Source organism: Ovis aries, chromosome 11 (assembly GCF_016772045.2).
Source record: "Ovis aries strain OAR_USU_Benz2616 breed Rambouillet chromosome 11, ARS-UI_Ramb_v3.0, whole genome shotgun sequence".
In the NCBI taxonomy this organism is placed as follows: domain Eukaryota; kingdom Metazoa; phylum Chordata; class Mammalia; order Artiodactyla; family Bovidae; genus Ovis; species Ovis aries.
Window position 1 is genome coordinate 10,072,218 of NC_056064.1, and position 25,459 is coordinate 10,097,676.

At 46.3% G+C, this 25,459-nt stretch overlaps 1 long non-coding RNA gene across 2 annotated transcripts; it reads right to left on the bottom strand.

The window, feature by feature from the left end:
- Positions 1-1,578: 1,578 nt before the first annotated feature.
- Positions 1,579-17,775, bottom strand: LOC114116927 (uncharacterized). 2 transcript variants are annotated; one of them, XR_009595311.1, is made up of 5 exons: positions 17,293-17,775; positions 11,805-16,436; positions 6,587-6,749; positions 3,716-3,822; positions 1,579-3,445 (listed from the first exon to the last, which is right to left on the bottom strand). It is a non-coding gene; the product is annotated as an uncharacterized LOC114116927 (long non-coding RNA). The 2 variants fall into 2 exon arrangements; XR_003590765.3 differs by having other exon boundaries at positions 1,579-16,436.
- Between the last annotated feature and the right edge of the window lie 7,684 nt (positions 17,776-25,459).

Sequence of the window (25,459 nt, forward strand, 5' to 3'; positions counted from 1 at the left end):
AAAAACTGATGTATTTTATCAGACCTATGAAGGTGCAAGGCCAAGGAAAAGGAAGAGGTTCCTAGACCTGATTATGAATGTGAGAAAAGGCTTCCGGGAGAAGACATTTTAGCAGCTGAGTCTCAAAGAATAGGGGCTTGAAGATCCCCTGGAGGCAAGGGAGGAAGAGCCCCTGCATGGCAACCCACTCAGTATTCTTGCCTGGAGAATCCCCATGGACAGAGGAGCCTGGCAGGCTACAGTCCACGGGTCACAAAGAAATGGACACAACTGAGTGACTAAACCCAGCACAGATGATGCTAGTAGTAAAGAACTTGCCTACCAATGCCAACGCAGGAGACATAAGAGACTCAAGGTTGACCCCTGGGTCAGGCAAATCTTCCGGAGAAGGAAATGGCAATGCACTCCAATATTCTTGCCTGGACAATCCCATGGACAGAGGAAGAGGTGGACATGACTGAAGCAACTTAGCAGGCAGGCTCAAAGAATAAAGAGGACTCAGGCAATAAATAGGGTGTGTGCATCTGTGTGTTTGTGTACATGCACAGTGCTTGTGTATATGGGGTGGGGTGTTGCACAGAGGAGAAAAGGAAGAAGCATAGTATTCATACTTGAGAGTGCGTATTTGGTGTACCTGGAACAGGGGCTTCAGTGGAAACAGCGGGAGAGGAGGACAGTGCTGCACAAGCAGGTTGGGACCCGGTCTTGGAAAGGCCTTATAAGGGCCTTCAACTCACAGGCACCCAGAAACCACTAAAGGATTTTGAGCAGAAGTGTGACATGGTCAGGTGGGTGTCAAGGGAGTTCCCTGGCAGTCTAGTGGTTAGGACTCTGAGCTTTCACATGGTAGGAAAGGTGAGTGGTGCAGTCAAAGGGGGAAAAAAAGATAGGTATCAGATTCCAGCATGGTCAGTTATGCAAGAAGACATGGAAACAGAAAAAAAATCTGGGATGGGACAATTTCAAAGATGAGAAAAGATAAAATGGTTAACCTGGGGCGGTGCCCAAAGGGATAAGGAGGAAGAAACAAGGAGATTAAGAAGGCAGGATCTCTGGGACTGAGGATTGCTTCACCATGAGGTAATTTAGTGGTTAACTTCATGTGGCTCCAGATGGCATTGATTCCATACATTTCATAGCTGTGTGACTCAATCAAGGTACTTAAACCATCCATCGGCCTCGGTCTCCTCATCCATAACATGGGGACACAACAGTACTTACAGAAAAGGATTGTCGTAAAAGGCAAGTGAGATCCAAGCATCAAGAACAGTAAGTGCTGGACCTCCCTGGAGGTGCAGTGGTTAAGACTTCACCTGCTAACGCAGGGGTCGGGGTTCAGTCCCTGGTTCGTGAAGATTCCATGCGCTTCAGAGCAGCTAAGCCCATGGGCCACAACTACAGGACCTACAAGCCTAGAGCCCGTGCTCCACAACAAGAGAAGCCATCACAATGAGAAGCCCGTGCGCCACCACTAGAGAGTAGGCCACGCTCACTGTATCTGGAGAAAGCCCTCACAAAGCAATGAAGATCAGCTCAGCCAAAAATGAATTCAAAAAAAAAAAGAGAGAGCGCAACAGATTTTCTGTTTACGTAATTTTAATGTGACAAGGGGAGATATCTATGCTACATTCCAGGTTCCTGACCAGGGTCACTGTGTCAACCTGGACTACGTGCAGGCTACTTTCCCGTAAAAGCTTGTAATCTAATAGAGCACTTGGGCTTCCCTGTAGCTCAGATGGTAAAGAATCTGCCTGCAATAACAGGAGACTTTGATCCCTGGGTTGGGAAGATCCCCTGGAGGAGGGCATGGCAACCCACTGCAGTATTCTTGCCTGGAGAATCCCCATGGACACAGTCCCATGGGGTTGCAAAGAGTCAGACATGACTGAGCGACTAAGCAAAGCAAAAAAGCACTTACTGAAGAAACCACTGTGAAGCTGATCCTAATGGGCCCCAGCTAAGATTTGATGTACTTGTTGAGCCATGTAAGTAATAAGTGACACTCCTGAGTAGCTCCAGGATCTGGGCTGCCTGATGCAAACAAGATTTTCTGCCTTTGTTCTTAGAAGATATTTTTCAAGTGTCAAAAATATTTCACGAGATTCTAATGCTATTAAAGTAACTCAGGTCATTGAAAAAAGTACTAAGAAATACCTCCTGAAAAAGATTATGTCGTCAAATTTCTAGGGTTTTTTTTTTTTTAGCTTAACAAAGCATTCTAGAACTTTCTGTGCCCATCCCCTGCAAATGAATTCTACCTCTGAATTCCTGGGAATAACTATAGCGGGAATTCATGCTTGGTTCCTCAAATTTTTGCTCTTAGGAATAGATCCTTCAGTTTAAATCTCTTTTACTTTCAGAGGGACACTTTGGTACAAATGAGTTTCAGCGTATGGTGTTGCTTTCTACCCATCCATCCATTCATACATCCCTGGATCCGTTCGCCCACCAACCTACCCATCTATTTACCCATGCAGACTCTTTGACTGTGTGAGCCTAGAGTTTGCAACCAGACCTGCCATTATAAAGCTTTACCACTTAGTACCTATGAGACCTTGAGGCTGTCATGTAACCCCTCTAAACCCAACTCCTTGTTTGTAAAATGAGGATTCAAACAAGTATCTCCTCACATTTCTCTTGTAAAGATTAAATTAGAATGACTATAGAGCATGGAGCACAGCGCTGGGCATTGACTACCTACTCAATATTGGTATGTGGTGGTTTTTTGTTGCTGTTGTTCAGTTACTGAGTCATGGCCAACTCTTTGCAACCCCATGAACTGCAGCTCACCAGGCGTCCCTGTCCTTCACTATCTCCCTGCGTTTGCTCAAACTTGTGTCCATTGAGTCCGTGATGCCATCCAACCATCTCATCCTCTGTCACTCCCTTCTCCTCCTGCCCTCAATCTTTCCCAGTACCAGGGTCTTTTCCATTGAGTCAGCTCTTCACATCAGGTGGCCCAAGTATTGGAGCATCAGTCCTTCCAATGAATATTCAGGGTTGATTTCCTTTAGGATTGACTAGTTTGATCTTGCAGTCCAAGGGACTCTCAGAGTCTTCTCCAGCATCACAGTTTGAAAGTATCCATTCTCCAGTGCTCAGCCTTCTTTATGGTCCAACTCTCACATCTATACATGACTACTGGAAAAACCATAGCTTTGAGTAGATGGACGTTTGCAAGCTAAGTGATGTCTTTGCTTTTTAATACGCTGTCTAGGTTTGTTACAGTTTTTCTTCCAAGGAGTGAGCGTCTTTTAATGTTGTAGCTGCAGTCCCCATCTGCATTGATTTTGGAGCCCAGGAATATGAAATATGACACTGTTTCCATTCTTCCCCATCTATTTGCCATGAAGTGACAGTTATTCTGCAAACCAGACACTGTGCCAGTCACTGAGCACACAGCTGTGAACAAGAGTTTGGGCCCTGTCGTCATGGAATATATAGTCTGGAGGAGGAGAAAGACATGGAATTAGTAATTTCTCCCAAATAATCCCATCCCATTAAACAGCTACCATTCTCCCAGTTTATCAGGTTCAAAATCAAAGGGTCATGGTTGATTCCTGTCTTACTACTGCCCCCTTTCCCCTCCCCCTGCACCCAGTCCCCATATCTAATCCATAGGTAAGTCCTATTAGCTCTGCCCTCAAAAGATATTTCAAATCTGGCCAGTTTTCACCATCTTCCCTTGTCTGGACTCCAGCAATGGGCTCGTTACCTGGCCGCCTTACTTTCACTCATGCACCTTACAGCACATTTCCGAGAAGAGCCACAGGGATCTTTTCAAAGTGTAAATCAGGTGTTGCACGTCCTCTGCTTAAAATCCTGAAGTTAGAATAAAGTTCAACCTTCAAAGCCTTACTCGCTCACACACCTGCTGTCTCACCAACCACAGCCACACAGACAATCTTTCCGTGCCTTGAATGCATGAAGCTCTTACCCATCCTCCCATACATGCCTCCTCCTCAGCCACTGGGTCTCTGCTCAGATGTCTTCTCTTCAGAGAGGAGGTCTCTGGCCCCCCAACTACACTGGCCCCACCCCATTACCCGCTTCCAACCCCACTCCACCCCCATCATTCTAACCCATTACCTTGTTTTATTTTCTTGATATCACTTTTGTTCTCTATCTCTCTCCCTCCTTTTAAATTTAATTTTATTTTTTGACACGCGTGTGGGATCTTAGTTCCCTGACCAGGGTTTGAACCCATCTGTGTCTCCTGCAGTGGAGCACAGAGTCTAAACCACTGAGCCTCCAGGGAAGTCCTTCTATCCCACTTTTTAAAATCTCTACATATAACTGGTCTCCATGAGGGGCAGGACTTTGCCTTCTTGCCTCCATATCCATGTGCCTTGAATAAGACGCAGCCCAGAGTATCTGCTCCAAAAATATTTTTTGAATTAAAGATTGAAGGGCGGAGTGCACAGTAAAGTCTGTATGATCACAAGAACAGTACGGCTAGGGCAGCGGGGTAATGCCTGCTCAACTGTGTATTGGAAAAGACTTCCATCTGTCTGAAATTGAAATTCAGTCCTGCCTGGTAGCAAGAACTTGGATTAGAATTTTTCTCAGAATTCCTTCCAATCCAAGATTCTGGGATCTATGCCTTTTACCGTGTCCTGAAGTGTCCTCTTTTCACCTGGTTTTTAGTAATACTCAGACTAAAGAGCTGCTGTGGCCAAATGGTTGGTGAAATGGAGACCTGGCCGCCTCTCTTAAGAGAGCAATCAGTCACCTTCCTCAAAGAGGCACTGCCAGACTTTCCTGAGGTTATTTTATAGCTGAAATCATAACAAAGGCTCCCATTTGCAGTGTACCTGCTGCATTCCATCCACCTTGCCTCCCTCTTGGCTCATTCTTAGACCCACTCTGCAGAGTAAGCATTTCCCTCCTTCTGGTCTTGCATATAAAGAACCCGAAGCCCAGAGAGCATAATTGCCCAAGGTCACAGGGCCAGTTAAAGTGGGGAGCTGTGGTTCAGACCCATGTCTGTCTGGCCCTGATGTCTGGGCTGGTTCCCCAGCCTTCTAGAGGGCCAACTCCTTAATGCAGGTGGTAGATGGCATTGATGTCAACCTAGCTGATGCTAATTTAGGAAAACAACCCTGAGATAAAGAGTTAGAGCAAGAAGACTCTGTAATAAGCCTGCTGGCCTAGTGGGAATGATGAGTTTTTATCTATTGCAGGTCAGAGCTATTTGGCTTCTGGAGCTTCGGGGACAGGCCTGTGCGGACCTTGTAAACAGTTTTCAATGACAGAGAGCCCGTGATGGGCTCCTCAGCATCCTCCCCGTGATGAGACCCTGCTGGGTGAAGGAACAAGGAGAGTTTGTAAGGAGACAAGGAGCATCAGCAGGGCCCTGGCCAGAGGACAGACGGATGCTGGGGATGGAAGTCAGGAGAGGGAAGAGGAGGCATGCCCACAGCAGGAGATTGGGAAGGGGAGTTTGGGAGCCCCCTTCCTTTTCCCAGGATGATCTTCACTGAATCCCTGGCTGAGGTCCCCTTTTGTTCTGCTTAGAGTGTTTCACTCGGAGAGAAGGGAGCTTGGCTGAACACTGAGGCGGGGGTGTGTGTGTGGGGTGTGACTTTCATAGACAATTTCCAGTGAAATCCCATCAAGTTCTTAACTTCCCCAGAGTGGCCTCCCCTGACCTTCTCATCTAAGATCATAAATCAGTCACCCCTCACCCCTACCAGCTCTCCTCTCTTCTCCCTCTTTTGTTTTTTGGGGCTTGTTTGTTGTTTTTAATGGATCCTGCAAGGATCTTAGCTCCCGGATCAGAGACTGAACCTGGGCTCTTGGCAGTGAACGCTCGGAGTCCTAACCACCGGGCTGCCAGGAAACTCCCCCCACTATCGCTCTCTATTATTGCCACACACCATTCTCCAGCCCACTCGCAGTGCCCACCAGCCCTGCTCTAGGACGTGATTTTTTTCCTGGTTCTGTCCTTCACTTCATATCCTGTACTTGATGGGAGCATGTGACATGTTGCTCTGACACTATTCAATTAGCGTTTGTCTTTATACTGGTGCCCTTGCTTACTGCATATGTCCTTACAGCAGCAGTTTAAGGGGCTCTGCCGGGCTGGAGAAGCCATGCATTCAGGAGGCCTGTGTACAATTGATATCAGGCCGGTTACACGCCTTATGAAAGTAGTCAGGAGACAGATCTGTAGGTTTGCTTCTCCACATTCTGAGCTAACAGGAACAAGGTTTAGGGGGTCTTAGTGTGCTAATGGGCTTCCCAGGTGGATAATTGGGTAAAGAAACTGCCTACAGTGCAGGAGACGCCAGAGATATGGGTTCGATTCCTGGGCTGGGAAGATCCCCTGGAGGAGGGCTTGGCAACTCTCCAGTATTCTTGCCTGCAGAATCCCCACAGACAGAGGAGCCTGGCGGGCTACAGTCCACGGGTCTCAAAGAGTCAGACATGACTGAGTGACTAAGCATGGCACATCCTTCTCTATTACTACACCTGAGCACATCTCCTACCGGCTTGTCTTACGATCTGAATGATGTACTTATTAATTTTCACATCCTGTGTCTGGTTCACCCGCTAGGGCAGAGACCATCATTGTTTTATTTACCATGTGTGTTGTTCAGAACCCAGAACAGGGCTGGCGGGAAGGCAACGTCCAAAAGTATTTGTTGCATGACGAAAGGTGCGAATGATGTCTGGGTGGTTGATCCTCAAACGGGATGGTATCAGTGGCGTGTAAATAGATGCCAATGTGGTCATCCCCTCAACACCTGTGTAGAGATAAAGGCATAGTAGGGTTCATACCAAGCATAGGTCCAAAGGAGAAATAAAGGCCTCTCCCCAAGAGGTGTCTGGGAAGTCCTGCCCTCTGCCTACTGAGGTCCAGGGAATCCTGGGCTCTTTTATGAGAATGAAAGTCAGCTCAGCTCCCATCTCTCCTCCACACACCAACCCCCACTCAGCGCCGGTTGGGGGGCAAGTCATGCTGGGGCTTGCCCCACTTTGCACTGCCAGGAGCTCTGGCTGGCTCCCATCAGATATACGCCGGCTGTTGGCAAGCGGGAAGGAAGCAAGCTGCAGCAGGAGCAAAGTCTGTCACCCTCCCAGAACTTGAAGTAGTTGCCGAGGGAAGTCAGCTGGTCCTGGGGTAAGGAGAGCATTATTTGCCATCTCATGAGCAGGTGTTTGAGGGTCAGATTATTTCTCATCAGGTTGAAAGCCAGGGCAGGCATGATGTTTTCTTTCTCCTTTGGCCTTGCCGATAGCAGAGTTCACCCATGAGGTCAGGTTGACCTGGTTCTTCTAAGGGGGCCTTGAAATGTAGTTAAGGGTACAGTCGAGCCATTCTTCCTGATGACATCCTTCCCTTATCAACTGTGAGACCTCTGATAAATGTCCTGAGGGATGATGAATGGAGCTGGGACACTCCTCACTATGGCCTCAGCAAGATGCATCAGTCCAGATTGGGCCTCTCTTTGGGACTTCTGAATGGTATGAATCTAGAGAAGGGAGAAAAAGTTTTACTTGTTCTTATGAGATTTCATAGCGGAGATGGTCTTGATGCTGGTCATTTTCCCCACTGGTTTGAGGGACTTGGATGACCCTGATTTGCCCTCACATTTCCCTTCCTTTTTATTTTCTGGAAAGAAAAGTAAAACCACTGGATAAGATTCCACGCTCCCAATGCAGGGAGCCCAGATTCAAGCCCTGGTTGGGGAACTAGGTCACATATGCCCCAGCTGAAGATCCTGCTGCAGCAACTGAGACTTGATGTGGTCAAAAAAAAAAAAAAAAATTGAAAAATAGAATGGAAATGAAACTATTAAAAATAGAAGAAGAAGAAAAGAAAATTAAGACTGTTTATTGACTGCCTACTATATTCCAGGCACTGTACTGGGCAAATTTTCCAAAGTTTCATTTGTATAAAACCATTTCAGGATAGATTATTATTTTTTTTATATAAATGAGAAGATAGAGGTTCAGAAAAATAGAGTAAAGATAGCCCCTCAGCTGAAGGACTGAGTCAGAAGATGAACTCAGGTTGCCTTGCTCCTAAATTTTGTGTGTTCTTCCCCTCCAGGGCCCAGGAAGAACAGGAATGCTGGAATAAATTACACGGTAACCCCAATACATTACTTATCAGCATGAATCTAACACTAAAGATTGTTAAGCATGTCTGCATTTACTGGGGAGAGACAGAGGAGGGGGAGGAGTGGGGCATGAAAAAATTTTTTTCTTTTACTGGGATTCAATTTGTTCTCAGCACACTGTCCCATACAGACAACCCGAACCTAAGTTTGCTACCTTGCTTCTGTAGTGTCAGAGAAAAGATGACTTGGTAGGGACTAATGCTAACTTAGCTTCCCACGTGGCTCAGTTGGTAAAGAATCCACCTTTGGATGTGGGAGACTCAGGTTTGATCCCTGGGTCAGAAAGGTCCCCTGAAGAAGGAAATGGCACCCCACTTCAGTATTCTTGCCTGGGAAATCCCATGGACAGAGGAGCCCGGTGGGCTTCAGTCCATGGGGTTGCAAGAGTCAGACACGACTGAGCAACTAAACCAAACCACAATGCTAACCTGGTCCAAAGTTAGCTTTCCAGCTGCTCATGATTAGAGTAGCTACTGCTATTGCATCATTGAATAAGAACCACAGTTTTTCAGTCCTGCCCAGGAATATCCATGGGAATAAAGACTTCAGTAAAATGCAAGGTAGCCTGGGTGATTGTCTCCTGCCCTAAACCAGAGGCAGTTCAGCAAGACAGAAACCCCAGAGCAGCGTCTTGTCTCTGGGACCAATGACTCGGTCACCTGGACCTCTGTCCTCCTGCAGAAGGTGAGACCTTGCCTCTACCTTCGGGGAGGGAACCTGAACTCTCCCGGCCCTCAGCAGTCCAGGAAGTCTGCCACTTCCTTACTCGAGATGTCTTATTAAACTGTAATTAGACTGCGAGAGGAGCCAGTCAAAGCAGTGGCTATTAATAGGGAGGCAAGGAAAGCTGACTAAGGAGGGAGCGGACTTAGACTAGGGGGAAGAGCCTGGCCACCTTGGCCCACAGTCCTCGGACACAGGTCAGCGAGAGAGAGAAAGAGAGGCCTGAGCTCTTTTCATTCCTAGGCCGCAGTCAGCACTATCTGGCTTTCTCAACTTCGGAAATAGAAACCCGAAGCGGTCCCAATCAAAAGGATATCCAGCCGTCTTTCCCAGGTCCTTGGGGAGTCTTGGAGCCCTGAGAACACATAGCTTAGATAGCTATGTCATCAGTCAGTGCGACTTGGAAAGGTGCTGGGGCTATATTTCTGTGGTCTCCCTCAACTGACAAGCCGGTGCTGACCCAGCCGCCTGGCTGGCCAGCCCTTCCCACTGGCAGAGACGTCAGAGTAGGGAGATTCTATTTCTGGCTGCTTGATAAGGCTTGGGGAAGTGGGTGTTACAGAAAGGTGCAAGGGGAGAATGAAGGGCATGGTGCAAAAGGGCCTGATAATGCGGAAGAAAGTTTTTGGTAATTTCCGTCAATGGAATGCCTTTTTCAGGGAGCTAAGATTTTTGACGTTTACTAGAATTTGTCAACCTCTGGATGCTGGAAACAGGATACCTTCCAAAATCTGGCCATGGGCACTTCCCCGGCAGTCCAGATTCAAAGCTTCCATAAGCAGGGAACACGGGTTCCATCCTTGGTCAGGAAACTAAAATGAAGAAGGAATTCATAGGGCCTGGACTCCATCTTAGGCCTGTTCATGCTGATCATGCTCGGCCACCTTTCCAATGGACTCTGAACTCTGTGTTTAGCGCCTATGAAAACAACCACAGAAGAATAAGACCCTCTCAAGACAGGGGAACCTTGAAGATCGTATCTAGGTTGCTCATCGCCTAAGAGAAAACATACGCTATCACCACTTCCTCCAGACAGGCCATACATTTTTCTGTATCTATCGGAGTGTAACCTCGGGTTTATTGATTATTGGCTAATTGTTTGACTGTTTGAGCACATGAGCACATAGCACGTGAATGATGGGGTTATTGGGATTGTATTTTCCTTAGTTTATGTAAGTCTCAAGGAATTTGGGGTGGTGGGCTCAGACACGTACACATGGGGTATAAAGGATTTTCACAAATGCTGGTCGGGGTCCTTGGCTGAGAGGAGACTCTGCCTTGGGCCCGGCGGTGTCATAAACTGCACTCCACTGTCTGAATTGTCCTTCTGAGTGAGTTTGTTTCCCAGAACACGTGGCTACAACAAAAACTCCTGCATGCCACGTGGCACAGCCAAAAGAAAGGGAAAACCAGTCTAGCCATGGCATGCCAGGGACGCTGCGTTCGGCGTATCCCTCCCTCTGACCCGGGCGCTGAAGGCACATGTGTCCTGCGTATGCTGCCGCATTTAGTCTGCACTAACCCCCACGGTGGGGTGTTATCACCCCTCTTCTCGGAGGGGAGAAATGAGATTCAGAAAGGTAAGTGACTGGGCCACACAGTGGGTGACAAAAATCGCACTGAAACTGGGGTCTGTGTGAGGCCAGGGGGAGCCAGGCTTCCAGCCTCTGTGCCCAAAGCATACCCCCATTTTTTGGCTTCTTCTACCTTGACCCCGCCATCCCCCTATGCCTGTAGCTACCCCAGGACTGGCACTGAAGTCAAGGTGCTAGAGGTCTGTATGTGTGTTGCTGAGAAGTGGGGGACTGACATGTTACAGTCTTGTCACCCTTCTTTTAGGTGGTTAGGCATGCCTAGGCATGTTTCAAAGTAGATTTGTTTTGATTCCTGGATCTCTGAAGAAGGAGGTTCAGATGGAGATCGGATGTGGGAGATTTCTTTCCCTTCCTTCCTAAAAATAATTATTAAGAACCTATTGAGCTCAGCTCTGGGTACTTTCAAATGATAGGACAATTGAATGACATCATGGATCTGGTGTTTTTCTCTGCTGTTTTTCACGTATCCTAGAAACTATCCATATATTTCTCTTGAGAGTTACAAAGGTGTCATAATCTACACACTTACGAGCATCTACCAAATACCTTTTCACAGAAAAGAGAGAAGTGACTTTCCTTCCACTGATTGTCATATAGACTACTTCCTGAACCTGAAGGAAATTCCAGGATCCCAAACACCAGGCCCTAAGCACTTGCAAATACGTGAGGGAAGAGTTTCAGCCGCCAGCTGTCAGGGGCCCCAGATACAGAGGTGGGACCAGACCACGCCTGATAATTTCCAAGCTCTCAGGCAGTAGATCATCTGAGCTGTTGTTCTGGGATCTTATGTGCTCTTTTTTTTTTGGCTGCGCTGGGTCTTTGTTGCTGCACTGGTTTTTCTCTAGTCGCAGTGCGCAGGTTTCTCCTTACGGTGCCTTTTCTCGTTGCAGAGCATGGGCTTTAGGGCACGCGGGCTTCAGAAGCTGCAGCGCGTGGGCTCAGTAGTTGTGGCTCCTGGGCTTTAGAGCACAGGCTCAATAGTTGTGGTGCATGCTTTTTTGCTCCTTGGCATGGGGGATCTTCCCGGATCAGGGATCAAACCCGTGTCTCCTGCATTGACAAGCAGATTCTTTCCCACGGAGCTACCGGGGAAGCCTTGTAGACTCTGTTGGTCAATTCTGTTTTCTTCCTTTTTTTGGAAAGGCAAACAAGTAGCCTACCAGTCATAATAGTCAGCAAGATGGTGTCAGCACCCAGGTTCAGACAGCTGCCTCCTCTCACTGTAGTCAAAGTTAATTAATTCCCACTGTACCTTGAACTAGGTCACCCACAGGTCTGTGCCGGGACCTGACCTGGCTGCTAGGGGAGGAAGAGAATTTCTAATCTGAGAGGGGTGGAGAAAGGGGGTACATTTCACCTTTGCGTGGGCTTGTCTCTCCTCTCCTCCTCCAGGGAAGTGACCGTTTTCAGATCTGTGGGTGGGGAGGAAAATCTTCTCTTCCAAAAATAATGTCTTTCTGTAGCGGGGTTTAAAGCTGGACCAAGCTGCTAGAGCTATTTTTACCCAGCTTGCAGTTCAGGGTGTAAATAGCAACGGCGGCTGTTTTTTTTCCCCACAATAGGGTCGACGTCTTGGAGGTGAAGGCATTCTGGCTTTTGCAGCAAGGAAACAACACAGGCTGTCCTTGGGCCCAGGGGCTGATCCTTGACCACCTGGTCAGTATAGAAACCAGGGTGGCATCTCCATGGTTCTGTTATATGGGGCTCGGCTGTAAACACCAGGCCCCGGGATAACTCCTGGGCTGAGGCTGATTTAAAGAAGATCTAGGTGGAATCAGGCAGGAGAGTCTTAGACTGAGCGGCTGAGGGTTCCGGGAGCTTGTGCACCTCTGGGCTCCACCTTGCTCCACCTCTTGCCTTAGCAAGCACTTCCTCCCAGGTTGCTGCCGTTGGAGGGTTTCTTGCCCCAAGCCCACCAGATAAGGAACTGAGGAGAGATAGAAAAAAACAAAATCCGCTTGAGGCTGCCCAGATGACGGGATGTCTCTAAAAATATATCCCTCCTAGTTCTCAAGTGATTGGCAGCCCCGCGGTCTTCAGCATTGGAAAGTGTCATTTAGAGGGTTGGCTCCCTCCGAAGCTGAGAAACTCACCAAGGCTTTGAGTTATGTCTCCAGTTGGCTTGGGTGTGTTAGGTGGGGAGTTCAGCTTCCCAGAAGACCCTCGTTGGTATTATCGATGAGTGAGATAAACCAGCAAAGCTTGAGATATGGCCATCACAGTTGGCAATCCTTTATTGCTTTCCTTTGAAGGAACAAATAAACTTCAGTGGCTTTCCTTTGAGGCCAACTTATTTACCCAAATCTTTCCTTGGGGTCTTTTGTCTGAAATTAGACAGGAGTTATGAGTCAGCTCTTTGTTATGAATTACACAGCAGCTCCTTGTGGAACTGCCCATTCCTTTCCTCTAGGGACACACTGATCAGAGAATTTCTCAAATATCTACCAGATACTCAGAACTGGGCCTTTAGGCACATGGTTCAGGTTTCAGGTTCTTCCTAGAGATGACGTGTTGGGTAAGAAAAGGATTGAGGAACAGGTAAGCAGCTGAGTAATCCCCAAATGTGCTTTTTTGGCAATGATTTTTCTGTGCAGCTCATTGAAATTGATTCTGGGCAGCTGTTAATTGCAAAAACTCACTGCCAATTATTGATAGCTAAAATGACATTGGAGAGCTTTTCATGGTAAAAATAGGTGCAGACAATAGATGAGCAAAGAGCTTTGCATTTGAGAGAGGTTGGGAACATATTGTTTCAATCTGGGTTTCCACTGTCAGTGTGGGTTCTCTCCCAGGACTGACCAGGGAAGTCTATTTCCTGACCTCCAGCAAAAAGTCTGCCTGGGAGCCTCTCAAGATGAGATCAAAGCTTTGTCTTAACAGCCAGACCAGAGGACATCCATGCTGGGTTCAGGGCATTTTGGTCCTCACTGTGCTCAGAGTCACATTAAAGAGCCAACCCCACAGTTTTTAGTGAAACCTGATGCATTTGACATGTATGATTGGCTAATGTGTGGAATTATTACTGTCCAGTTGATGCGGTAATTTGTCTATGAAACTTCAAAATTATAAACAATGGTTTTCTGGGGAAAGCGTCTTGAAGTGTGAATGGTAAATGTTTACTGTAAAAAACAAACACAAAAAACCCCCAAAAAAACCTGGATCTGGAAAGAGTGCCCTGGTGAATAAAATGAAAACCATGTGCAGTCCCATTGCTAAACTGACTAATTGTTTCGAAAAATGCTTGCAGCTCCAGCCTTGACGTTGGGCAAATTGGGAACGCTGTACCAGACTTCCTGTCTAAAACGTCCCTAGATTTCCTGGAATCCAATTTGAAGCATTGTTTCCCCTTACACCACCAAGGAGTTAAACCTTGGCTCTGCTCTCCGGTGACTAATAGGCACCGTGTGGGTCTGAGCTCAGTGAGAAAGAAACTGACAGTCGGCGTGGGAAGCGTGTGAGATTTCAGTGCTCTTGCGACGCTTTTGATGGGCCCGGTGTGCAGGAGCAAGGAGGATTGCCGTTGAGTGCCTTCAACTATGTCCTTTTATCATGAATTCTTGGTTCTTCCTCTGAACTTTGCATGATTTTTAATGAAGATCTCCAGCTCCTTTGGGGGTCTGATGTTACGGTGGTGTGTGAGTTAATTCCATGGAGGAGGATATTTTAAACAGTAAACAAATTCCATCACTTTGAAAAAGAGCCCATTTTGATTGAAAACAGAGCGGAATCAACTGACCTGATCAAATCACACTTGATGTGTGTTGGGGGTAGGGGGACATCTTCCTTCCACTCTTGCTGCTTGCTTCCTGGTGAAAGAAGCCTAATTAACACTCACTCCCTCTTGCTTACCTGGGAAGGAAGAGTGGTTTAATAGGACTGTTGCGTTTCCCAGGAAAGGCTGTGCCTCTCTTCCTCTCCTCTTGAGAGTTCACACTGCTCCTGCACGGTGGGAAGGGGAGGTCCGTTCTGGCCCACCTGTCCATGGCCAAGTGGCCAGATCTGTCAGATTCTGAGTTTGAGTACTGGGTAGCTCATGCTCATTCAGTTCAGTTCAGTTCAGTTCAATCGCTCAGTCGTGTCCGACTCTTTGCAACACCGTGGACTGCAGCATGCAGTCCCTGATCATCACCAACTCCCGGAGCTTACTCAAACTCATATCCATTGAGCGGTGATGCTATCCAACCATCTCATCCTCTGTCATCCCCTTCTCCTCCCACCTTCAATCTTTCCCAGCATCAGGGTCTTTTCAAATGAGTCAGTTCTTCACATCAGGTTGCCAAAGTATTGGAGTTTCAGTTCAGCAAAAGTCCTTCCAATGAATATTCAGGACTGATTTCCTCTAGGATGGACTGGTTGGATCTCCTTGCAGTCCAAGGAACTCTCAAGACTCTTCTCCAACACCACACTTCAAAAGCATCAATTCTTTGGTGCTCAGCTTTCTTCACAGTCCAACTCTCACATCCATACATGACTACTGGAAAAAACCATATCCTTGACTAGACGGACCTTTGTTGGCAAAGTAATGTCTCTGCTTTTGAATATACTATCTAGGTTGGTCATAAATTTTCTTTCATAAAGTATGCATCTTCTGATTTCATGGCTGCAATCACCATCTGCAGTGATTTTGGAGCCCAAAAAGACAGTCTATCACTGTTTCCACTGTTTCCCCATCTATTTGCCATGAAGTGATGGGACCATATGCCATGATCTTAGTTTTCTGAATGTTGAGTTTTAAGCCAACTTTTTCACTCTCCTCTCACTTTCATCAAGAGGCTCTTTAGTTCTTCTTTGCTTTCTGCCATAAGTGTGGTGTCATCTGCATATCTGAGGTTATTGATATTTCTCCCAGCAATCTTGATTCCAGCTTGTGCTTCATCCAGCCTGGCATTTGTCATGATGTACTCTGCATAGAAGTTAAATAAGGAGGGTGACAATATACAGCCTTGACATACTCCTTTCCCAATTTGGAACTAGTCTGTTGTTCCATGTCCAGTTCTAACTGTTGCTTCTTCCTGCATACAGGTTTCTGAGGAGGCAGGAAATGTGGTCTGGTATTCCCATCTCTTGAAGAATTTTCCACAGTTTGTGGTGCTCCACACAGTCAAAGGCTTTGGCATAGTCAATAAAGCAGAAGTAGATGTTTTTCTGGAACTCCCTTGCTTTTTTGATGCTCATTGGCCTGACAATATAAGGCTTCCCTGGTGGGGCTCAGATGGTAAAGAATCTGCCTGCAATGCAGGAGATGTGAACTCAATCCCTGATTCAGGAAGATCCCTTGGAGAAGGAAATGACAACCCTTTCCAGTATTCTTGCCTGGAGAATTTCATGGACAGAGGAGCCTGGTGGGCTACAGTCTATGGGGTTACAGAAAGTAGGACAGGACTGAGCGGCTAACACTTTTTTCTGAATATCAGCTGTATTAGTGATAAAGGGCATTGTTGGTCCTTGTCTAGCTTACTGCTGTCTTATCTCTGATTTAGTTTAAAATCTGCAGAGAAAAGGGGATGACTACTACTTGGGAGCCTCCTCAAAGACCCCAACATTGACTGGAGACCTCCTGGTGGTTAAAAAAGCTTTGTGTTGGGGTGAGATCCTGGCGTCTAGATCCACATCACCGAATTCCTTATCTGTCAAATGAATAAAGGAGAGTTTACAGGTATTCCTTGGAGTTGAAATGTATCAATTCAGAGCTTGTTCATTGAATGCCTACTATGTGCTAGGGGTGATCAAGATGTACCATCTGTTATCACACAGTTTATAATCTAGCTAGTGTGTATCAGAAAATTTAATGTTCCAAGTGAAATAAAACAACCTCAGAAAAGCTTAAGCAATAAAGAAAATTTATTGGCTCACTGGGGAGGCAGGCACAATTTGGTCCAGGACTCAAACAACAGGTTCCATTGCTTGGTTCTGCTTTCCCTGGGTGAGATCCATTCATTTGTGGCCACACGATGCAACCCTTCCCCTCTCCTGGCAGCTTCCACAATGGCTGCAGAGAAAATAAGACATACTATTTACCATTTGAGCTAAGAGTCCAAGTCCCAAGATTCCCTACACGCTCTGGAGGTCCACTCTGATGAGACCATTCTAGGTCATGTGCATGCATGCTAAGTCAGTTCAGTTGTGTCCGACTCTTTACGACCCTGTGGACCGTAGCCTACCAGGCTCCTCTGTCCATGGGATTCTCCAGGCAAGAATACTGGAGTGGGTTGCCATGCCCTCCTCCAGGAGATCTTCGCGACCCAGGGATCAAACCCTGGTCTCTTACATCTCCTGCATTAGCAGGCGGGTTCTTTACCACTAGTGCCAACTGGGGAGCAGGCCATTCCTAAAGCAATGACTGGGGCTCAGTGTTAGGGATGCACTTATGTACTGATGGGCTTAAACTCACTGAAAGTCAGGGATCCTCAGTGCAGCTGGGCACCCAGGGTGAAGAACTGTGGGGTGTGGGGCATGGTGGGTGTCCAGGTAGCTGGGAGCAGAGCAACCCCCACAGCCATAGTGAGGGTGGCTTTGGGGGCTCCTGAGGCCTTGCCTTGGGCCCCTGGAGGGGTGGGAGGGCCCACCTACAGATGGGATGGGCCCAGGACCTTCCTGGAGGCAGTGTGGGAGGGGACAGCCCTAGGGAGAGCTTTAGGCTGTGCCCTCCCTTCCTACAGCTGTGGGTGTAAAGATAAAAAGAAAACTGAAGAAGAAAAAGAAAAATTGGGGGGCAGGTCTCTTAGGAAGAGAGGAGAGGCAGCAACCAATAACTGTCCATGATAGAAGGAAAAGGCAGTAAGTAAAGTAATTCTGCTCCGAGGGAACACTTCAGCTCACAGAAAACACAGACATTGTATTTTCACCTGGCCAGTCAAGCACAAGCCTCGGAATCAGAGATCTGGATTGCCAGTTCTGTGCAGGGCTCCTTTGCACGGCGGGCCCTCAAATCATGGAGGTTAGTGGACTGTGCTTCTTGGTCTCGCCCCTCAGGAACTGCCCCTCCCGTTGGGTTCTTCTGCTCTGCGATCCCTCCTTTCTTTCTGGAAAGGAGGCTAAGGTGCTTGAGAGGGCCAAGGTGAGAGCCACACAGCACCTGCCGCTAAATAAACCGAAGCTCAGTTGGCCTGTGTTTGCTATTCTTTCTGATTTATGGACATTCGGCCAGCAGTTAGGGGTTAAACATTAACCACACTGGGGCAGACTGGCACCACAGGAGACATGAACCCTGAAGATACACAGGCCTTCAGTGTTGTTTGTCAGTGTGTGTGCGTGTGTGCATGCTAAGTCACTTCAGTCGTGTCCGACTCTTTGCGACCCCATGGACTGTAGCCAGCCAGGCTCCTCGGTCCACGGGATTCTCCAGGCGAAAATACTAGAGTGGGTTGCCATACCCTCCACCAGGGGATCTTCCTGACCCAGGGATCGAACCCAAGTCTCATGTCTTCTGCATCAGCAGACTTGTTCTTTACAATTTCCACCACCTGGGAAGCACATTTGTCAATGTGCAAAGTTCAAAAGATCTGTGTAAAAGAATATGTAACCCAAATGAGCTGAAAACAGACAGAAATGCCATCAGACATGCAGGGCAGGAAGATTACTAAGTACCCAGCTACTTCTCAAGAGGTCACAGTACTTGCCAAGTAACTCAAGAGTAGCAGCAGACCTGAGCAATCCTTCACCTCTTCATTCAACAAATATTTACTTTCTATATAACAAGTTACAGTAAGGACACATAATCAAGGCTACCACTTCAGTCTTTTTTTTTTTGGAAGAAAGAAGGAATCTCCTTTCGAACTGTGGTGTTGGAGAAGACTCTTGAGAGTCCCTTGGACTGCAAGGAGATCCAACCAGTCCATTCTGAAGGAGATCAGCTGGGATTTCTTTGGAAGGAATGATGCTAAAGCTGAAACTCCAGTACTTTGGCCACCTCGTGTGAAGAGTTGACTCATTGGAAAAGACTTTGATGTTGGGAGGGATTGAGGGCAGGAGGAGAAAGGGACGACAGAGGATGAGATGGCTGGATGGCATCACTGACTTGATGGGCGTGAATCTGGGTGAACTCCGGGAGTTGGTGATGGACAGGGAGGCCTGGCGTGCTGCGATTCATGGGGTCGCAGAGTTGGACACAATTGAGCGACTGAACTGAACTGAACTGAAATTATTATAAGAAACCAGATTACCATGTGCTACATAAAATGAACTAAAGACCTCCTTCTATACCAGAGACAGATCACAGTAAAACTAATTTCATTTGGGGTCAGATGTTGGAGTTAGAGGGGGCCGTGGCCAGATGTAAGTAAATCTTGGTTTCAGATAGAAACAAATAAACAGGGTTACACTGAAAGACTGTAATCAATGAAAGTCTTTCTTGGTCTCCCGAATGAATGTGACTCAGTCCTTTGAACACTAAACAGCAATAGTTTATTTGCACCTTTCTTATCGTTCTTATTCTGAATCTGTCACAGTCACTTATTTATTCATTCAGTTATTTGGTCAGACTCTCATTGAAGATTTATGGAAGGCTCGTTATGCACCAAGTACAGTGTCAAAGACCAGGATACCAAACAGAGTGAGACATGGTCCCTACCTTCTAGGAACTCAGGGAAGAGGCATATGAAAAAAGAATTCTAACATGAAAGGTGCCATAACAGAAGCATGTACTGAGTGCTTGGAGGTGAAGTCTTTACAAAGGAGGCAACATTGAAGATAACAGGAGCTTTCTAGGCTGAAATTGCAGATTATCTGGAAAAGCTGTTAAGGAAGGAGCCAGCATGGTGTGTGAGGAAATGGTAAATAGTTTGATATGGAAAGATCTTGAAGTATGTAGGGAGAGTGTCAGAAGAGATTAAAAAGGTAGGTGAGGGTAAGAGATAAGTCACCAGAGCTTCATACATAGATCCTGCTGGGGGCATTGGACTTTATTTTTACAGATAGAAGGAATTTGTTGAGGGACTTTAGGTTTGGGCTTTAAAACCTAAAAGCTTCAGCCGTCTGAAGGAAGAGTTATTGTGGGGAGGGATTGGAGGCAAAGAAATCAACAGGGAGGTATTTCAACACCTAAATCAACAGGCGGTAAATCAACGGGGAGGTGAGAAGTGACAAGGTCTTGATAGCTGAAACAAAGGAAACAGAATGGGTTCAGGGAAGAAGTGAGAGACTGATGCTACCAATAAGACCTAATCATTGACTCTTGGGAGATGATGTGGGAAAGGAAGACGGTAAGGATGACTTAAGAAGTTAAGAGTCAGTGGCCAGGACAGCTGAGGAAATGAGGGTTCCATTAAGTACAGTAGATAAAAGAAGAACAGGTTGGGAAGAAAAGCGACATACTGCCTTTAAGATGCCCACATGACTTTCAGATGGGCAAGCCCCATGCGCTGTTAGAATTATCTGTCCAGAGTTGAGCCTAGAGATGGATTAAGATTTAGATAGGTGCTGAGGCTGTGGAATCAGATGGCACAGATCAGACCACTGACCGGCAAAGTTTTTGACAATTAGTAGCGTGATAGTCCCCCAAACCCCTAGCATAGTACTTTGCATAAAGCAAGCAGCGTCTACGGAAAAATCTACAGAAACATACAAAGACATACCTGTTTGGAAATTGCTAGTAATAGCTAGATGCCCAGAGACCTCAAGTTTGAAGTCACTGCAATTTTGAAGACTTATTTTAGGGTCAAATGGGCAATAAGAGTACAGCTGACAAACTGCTATGTATAAAATAACTAAGCAAGAAGGATATATTATACAACACAGGGAAATAGAGCCCTTATTTTGTAATAACTTTAAATGGAGTGTAATCTATAAAAATGTCGAATCACTGTTTTGTACACCTGAAACTAATATAATATTGTAAATCAGTTCAGTTCAGTCGCTCAGTCGTGTCCGACTCTTTGCGACCCCATGAACCGCAGCACGCCAGGCCTCCCTGTCCATCACCAACTCCCGGAGTCCACCCAAACTCATGTCCATAGAGCCGGTGATGCCATCCAACCATCTCATCCTCTGTTGTCCCCTTCTCCTCCTGCCCTCAATCTTTCCCAGCATCAGGGTCTTTTCCAAGGAGTCACCTCATCGTATCAGGTGGCCAAAGTATTGGAGTTTCAGCTTCAACATCAGTCCTTCCAATGAACACCCAGGACTGATCTCCCTTAGGATGGACTAGTTGATCTCCTTGCAGTCCAAGGGACTCTCAAGAGTCTTCTCCAACACCACAGTTCAAAAGCATCAACTCTTCGGCACTCAGCTTTCTTCACAGTCCAACTCTCACATCCATACATGACTACTGGAAAAACCATAGCCTGACTAGATGGATCTTGGTTGGCAAAGTAATGTCTCTGCTTTTTAATATGCTGTCTAGGTTGGGCATAGCTTTTCTTCCAAGGAGCAAGTGTCTTTTTAATTTCATGGCTACAGTCACCATTTGCAGTGATTTGGGAGCCCAAAAAAATAAAGTCAGCCACTGTTTCCACTGTTCCCCTATCTATTTGCCATGAAGTGATGGGACCGGATGCCATGATCTTTGTTTTCTGAATGTTGAGCTTTAAGCCAACTTTTTCACTCTCTTCTTTCACTTTCATCAAGAGCCTCTTTAGTTCTTCTTCATTTTCTGCCATAAGGGTGGTGTCATCTGCATATCTGAGGTTATTGATACTTCTCCCAGCAATCTTGATTCCAGCTTGTGCTTCCTCCAGCCCAGCATTTCTCATAATGTGCTCTGCATATAAGTTAAATAAGCAGGGTGATAATATACAGCCTTGATGTACTCCTTTTCCTATTTGGAACCAGTCTGTTGTTCCATGCCCAGTTCTAACTATTGCTTCCTGACCTGCATACAGATTTCTCAGGAGACAGGCAAGGTAGTCTGGTATTCCCATCTCTTGAAGAATTTCCCAGTTTGTTGTGATCCACACAGTCAAAGGCTTTGGCATAGTCAAGAAAGCAGAAATAGATGTTTTTCTGGAACTCTCTTGCTTTTTCAATGATCCAGCGGATGTTGGCAATTTGATCTCTGGTTCCTCTCCCTTTTCTAAAACCAGCTTGAACATCTGGAAGTTCACGGTTCACGTATTGGTGAAGCCTGGCCTGGAGAATTTTAAGCATTACTTTACTAGTGTGTGAGATGAGTGCAATCGTGTGATTGTAAATCAACTGTGTTTCAATTTAAAAAAGAGTACAACTAGCATACATTCAAAGAGGTTCTAGCCTTCCCCCAAGTTCCATTAAAAGTGCTGTTATCCCCTTGTGTAGTATATCTTGGCATTTGGTCTTGCAGCGAAGATACAGGGTTAATACTATCAAATGAAGAAGCTGGGGAAGTATAATTTATCAGAATAGGGGAGTTCGGTAGCAGTTGCTGGAACACAGAAATTGGTGTCAATGTGTTTGACCTTCAGCAAAGTCATTCGGAGGGCAGCTTCATGGTGTTTGAGGAACTAAGCAATGTCTTCATCAAATGTCACACAATGTTACAATTCTGCATTTGCTCATTCTTTCAACAAACACTGTTTGAGTATTCTGTATGCTGTAGACACCATGTTAGGGACAAAAGATATCTTCCCATCCCTCAAAGAACTCAGGGTCCAGTGGAGTTGGGGGTAGGAGGATGTAGAGAAGGGGATTCAATTCAAATATACTGTGAAGTGCTCTGATAGCACTGTATGCAATTAAAGACAGAGAAAGACTACCTCACTCAGAAATGAGGGAAATGAGAGTGGCAACGTGGTTAGAGAAATCTTTCCAGAAGAGATAACACCTGGGCTAGGTGATAAGGAGAGGGTAAGATTCCAGATCATGGGGAGAGCAACTATAAAGGCAAGTAAGAGCGAAAGTCGCTCAGTCGTGGCCGACTCTGCGACCCCATGGACTATAGAGTCCATGGAATTCTCCAGACCAAAATACTGGAGTGGGTGGCCTTCCCCTTCTCCAGGGGATCTTCCCAATCGGGGATCGAACCGGGGTCTCCTGCATTGCAGGCAGGTTCTGAGCTATGAGGGAAATAAAGGCAAGGAAGAACAGAACTCATTATGGTTGGACACAGACTGCATGGAGGCAATGGTAAGGGATGAGCTGGGAGAGGTGGACAAGGACGTCATTAGGCCGCTAGAAGCCCTTCTATGAAGTCTGAACTTTTAGCTTGAAAGCAACAGAGCCACCGAAGCATTCTTACAGAGGGCTTGTTTGTTTTTTTTTTCTTATAGAGGATTTAAAGCAAGTCTTTTGCTTTTGACATTTTTCTTACTTCTCTTTCTGTCCTCATCCCCTTCCTCTCTTCTCTCCTCCTTTCCTCTTCTTTCCCTTGCTCCCTCCCTCCCGCCCTTCCATCCTTCTTCCTTCCGTCAGTCCTCCCCACAAGCCGCTTTTGGACATCGCGGCTGATCTGGCCTGTACCTAAAGGATAACGGCACGATTTATGATTTGTCCATGCTCAGGCTAGAGGAAAAGGAGTTGGAGATGCCTGAGCCTTTGTTGGCAAAAGACTGACAGGATTCCAGAAATAATTCTTATCAGAGAGACTGTTACCTCCAATGTGCGGACAGGAATCGTCACTGAAGAGAGGTCTACGCTTTTGCTGCTTGAATGAGACTCCTGGCCTAGCAGAATCAGCATCTCCTGGGAGCCGGTTAGACAAATAGAATCTCAAGCTCCATCTCAAACCTGAGTCAGAATCTGCATTATTAACCAGGTGCCCCGGTGATTCCCATGTACATGCAAGTTTGAAAAGCCCTGATTTAAAGATAGGAAAACTGCTTAACTGGTAAAGCCTGTTACCATGTTGCAATCTTAAGTTTTTTCGCATGGCTAATTGATATGTAGTCCATTTATCAGCCCCTATGAGTCTGATTTATGTCCAAAAGTGAACTCAGTCAGGGGTTAAACTGTTCGTACTTTACTAAACATTTCCTGGAGAATCCCGTGGAGGGAGACTACAGTCCATGGGGTCGCAAAGAGTCGGACACGACTGAGAGACTTCACTTGACTTCATTTCAAACATTTCCAAGAAATCTCCTTAGAGCCAGTGAGGTTGAGATCCCTTGAGATGGAGGGCTCGCTCTCTGGCTGATGGGTGAAAGGTTCATTGTTTTTTGTGCCACTGGGACAGAATATACATAACATACATTTACCATTTTTAACAATTGGTAAGTGTACAGTTCAGTAGCAATAAGTCCATTCACATTGTTGTACAACTATCACACCCATCTATCTCTAGAACATTCTCATCTTTCCAAACTGAAACTCTGTGTCCACTAAACAGTAACTCCCATTGCCAGGGCCACCAGGGAAATGAGGGTTCCATCAGCTACAATAGGTAAAAGAATAACAGGTTTGAGAGGAAAGATAAGACATACTGCCTTCAAGATACGCGCAGGACCTTCAGATGGGCAAGAATTGAGCCTAGAGATGGACTAAGGCTTAGGTAAGTGCTGCGGCCAGGAAATTAGATTCCTATGAGTGGAATCATCCGGTATTTTGCTTTTGTGATTGGCTTTTTCCACTTAGCATAATGTCATCAAGGTTCATCCATGCTGTAGCTTGTATCAGAATTTCCTTCATTTGGGGAACTTCCCTGGCTAAGAAGCCACCTTCCAATACAGCGGTTGGGGATTTGATCCCTGGTCAGGGAACTAAGATCCCATATGTCCATGGGGCAACTTAAGTCTGCCACTAGAGAGCTGCTCGCTCTCTAAGACCTCTGCAACTAAGGTCTCTGCAACTAAAACCTGATGCAGCCAAATAAATGAATTTCTAAAAATTATGAAAAAAGAATTCCCTCCCTTTTTAAGGCTAAGTAATATTCCATTCTGTGTATATGTCTATTTTGTTTCCCATTTATCCATCGGTGAGCGTTTGGGTTTCTTCCCTGTTTTAGCTATGGTGAATAGTGTTGTTATGAACATGGGTATAGAAAGATTCATTCTTGTGACCAGCATTCATGCCAGGCGTGCAGCTCCCTATTTTCCCAGCTTATCCACATTATTTCCTAGTAGTGTGCCACAAGGAACATGATAAAATTCACAGCTAATGGATGTTCTAAGTGAATTTTCTTTAATATGTCAAGCCTCGAGTCAACTCCTCATTAAGGAAAGGGAATTTGCTGTTGTTTGGAGCGAAACGTCTGTTCCATTTAACATCTCTGTCTGGGAGCAATGGTCTCCTGGATATAAACGGAGAGCCAGAGCCAAGAAAGCTATTAATTCGTAAAGCTCGAGTATTGATTTGGTGACGCCATTCTCTTCCCCGATGCTATTCCCAGCAACCCAAATTATCTCTGTGAGTATAGGAAGCGTTTTGTCCCTGGTGTGCTGGGCAGCTGGTGACAAGCGCCTTGCTGATAGGCTTTGACAGAGATGAACAGTCAGCCCTGAGTCTGCAGCCCTGAAGCCAAGAGGCAGACACCCACCCAACAGACCCAGCTCCATCCTGATTTCACGGACCTGTAACGGGGCGCAGACAAGGCGAAGGGCCCTTGAGCTTATGGTGGAACTATTCTAAAGAACTAGTTAAAGGGTCTAATGAATTATTTAAAGAATTATTTAATAATCTAAAGAATTATTTAAAGCTAATCTCCTCTTAAGCTTCCCTGGTGGCTCAGTGGTAAAGAATCTGCCTGCCAATGCAGGAGACTCATATTCAATCCCTGGGTTGGGAGAAAGAAATGGTAAACCCACTCCACTATTCTTGCCTGGGAAATCCCATGGACAGAGGAGCCTGACGGGCTACATACAGTCCATGGGGCTGCAAACGAGTCAGACACGACTTAGCGACCAAACAGTGACAACATTATCTCCTCCTACTGATCATATTTCTCTTCTGGAGCCTCCAGTTTACTTGTGCCTCTTCAGAAGTTGGAGATAGGGCGGGAGAGAGGGCAGGTTCTCCTCACAAGGTTTCCTACAGGCATCCTGTGGAGGCACTCTCATAGCCTCCATCTCATCCCCACTGTTTAATTCTTGGGCTTCCCTTGTGGCTCAGCTGGTAAAGAATCCGCCTGCAATACGGGAGACCTGGGTTCAATCCCTGGGTTGGGAAGAT